We start from the raw sequence: 2,500 nt of genomic DNA on the forward strand, positions 1-2,500 counted from the left end.
AGCTGAACACTCCACAAACACGTGTGAACCCTTAATGTAGTTCTTAGGGAGATTGATCGTGATGCAGAATGAGACGAGGTTAGCCCTTTGAAGATCAGGTACAACTCATTTTTGAAATAAAGTGTCTTGCTCAAGGGAACAGTGTATCGCTGGCATGTGTGAGTGTGTGTGTGTGTATGTACTCTTTACTCTTTTTGCTTTTTCATTTGTTTCAGTCATTTGACTGCGGTCATGCTGGAGCACCTCCTTTAGTCGAGCAAATCAACCCCAGGACTTATTATTTATAAACCTAGTACTTATTCTATCGGTCTCTTTTGCTGAACCGCTAATTTACGGGGACGTAAACACATCACCATCGGTTGTCAAGCTATGTTTGTGTATGTGGGGGGGGAAGGTCAAACACAGACACACAAACATAACACACACACATACATATATATATATAATATATATAATATATATATATATTATATATATATATATATATATATACGACGGGCTTCTTCCGTTCCGTCTACCAAATCCACTCACAAGGCTTTAGTCGGCCCGAGGCTATAGAAGAAGACACTTGCCCAAGGTGCCACGCAGTGGGACTGAACCCGGAACCATGTGGTTCGTAAGCAAGCTACTTACCACACAGCCACACAGAGAAAAAGAGAGAGAGGGATAGAGCTGGCTTTATATTAAGCAACAACAAAGCGTTAAACAAAACCAGAGCACTCAGAGAGTGCAAACCTCCGCCAAGGCAACACCAACGTCCTCTCAACGATTAGCCAGAGATGAATTTTAAAATGAGAATATCTGAAATAAACTCGACTGCTCTCACAAACGAGAATACTAAAAATGAACCCGACCGCTCTCAAAAAATCCAGAATCCATGTCCGGTGCCTGATTGATCCCAATGGTAATCATGGAATGTGAAGGTGGATGTGCGGGTCATGTTTGTAATGCTGTGTGTGTATGTCGACTGCAGTGAGAACAGGGACAGTTTTCTCTATGAAGGCCTTTTTTAGTCTCTTCACTGATATAGTGTCTTTATGACCATTAAGGTCTATAGTGAAAAATTTATCCGTTCGGTTTGGAAAACGGAAAGGTCCTGCATACGGTGCTATTAACGGAATTTAACAGCATCGTTGCGCGCAAAAATCCTGAATCCAAGAAGTAAAGCTTCCTTCAAGGCAGAGCTAGAAATACAATTGTCAAGTAGGTAAGAGGTTTTACAATATGTTCAAAATTGGTAAAACAAAAAATTGTCGAGAATAAATTAAATCTATTATTGATACTGAATATGTTAACGTTATTTAATTTCTGAACGCAGGCGCAGGAGTGGATGTGGGGTATGTAGCTTGTTCAGCGTGGCACCTTGGGCAAGTGTCTTCTACTATAGCCTCGGGTCGACCAAAATCTTGGGAATGGATTTGGTAATGGAAACTGAAAGAAGCCCGTCATATATATATATGTGTGCTTGTCCCCCAACATCGCTTGACAACCGATGCTGGTGTGTTTATGTCCCCGTAACTCAGCGGTTCGGCAAAAGAGAACCGATAGAATGAGTACTAGGCTTACAAAGAATAAGTCCTGGGGTTGATTTACTCGACTAAAGGCGGTGCTCCAGCATGGCCACAGTCAAATGACTGAAACAAGTAAAAGAAAGTAAAAGAAAGAACGGTTTTGCTGTCGTTTGGTTTCTTTATCTATCAGTCTCTAAAATGATAGAGACGTGAGTAAAATTGAAAATAGAGAAACGAAAATAAAACTTTGGAAATAGCGACACTACAATAACCTACGTAGAAACCATGAGCGTGCTTTCAAGGAAGATAATCAGAGAAAGACTTGAAAGTCAACGTAAGATCGTAATACTTCATGTAAAGCAAATATAACAAATAATCCAGAATTCTTGTCTGGTACCGGTTTGATCCCAAAATCTAATCAGTTTGTGCTAGTCACGAGGCCAAACATCCCTGAAAGTTTCATCCGAATCCACCCAGCGGTTCTTGGGATATCTTGTCCACGGATTAACAAACACGACTAAAACAATACCTGCGCCTTCGCTAAAGCAGAGGCAATAAAGATTTCCGTACGTGACATTTACCTCCCAGTTTCGTCGCACGGTGTCTGTATTCTCCCACAAGGCATTGGTTCGCCCTTGGTTATACAGTAAAAGACACTTGCCCACGGTGTCACAATGTGGGACTGAACCCAAAATCAAGTGGTTGCAGAGCAAAGTTCTTAAACCCCTTCCCCAAGTTCCTTCTCCACCACCACCACCAAAACCAAAAAAGGGGCGGGAAAATGATGGAAGGTCCAAAGACAAAAAGTGATCATACCACGATACGAACGCGGAGAGTAAACTGTCAGAGGCAATACTACAAGTCGGCGAGATGGCAGAATCGTTAGCACTCCGGTCAAAATGCTTAGTGGTATTTTGTCTGCCGTTACGTTCTGAGTTCAAATTCCGCCGAGGTCGACTTTGCTTTTCGGAGTCGATTAAATAAGTACC

The 2,500-nt window shown here is 41.8% G+C and overlaps 1 long non-coding RNA gene across 1 annotated transcript in view; it reads left to right on the forward strand.

Moving 5' to 3' along the window:
* Positions 1-2,500, forward strand: part of LOC118764612 — a 15,252-nt gene that overhangs the window by 1,824 nt on the left and 10,928 nt on the right. The window lies entirely within an intron of this gene.

The sequence above is a fragment of the Octopus sinensis genome, linkage group LG8 (genome assembly GCF_006345805.1).
Source record: "Octopus sinensis linkage group LG8, ASM634580v1, whole genome shotgun sequence".
Lineage (NCBI taxonomy): Eukaryota > Metazoa > Mollusca > Cephalopoda > Octopoda > Octopodidae > Octopus > Octopus sinensis.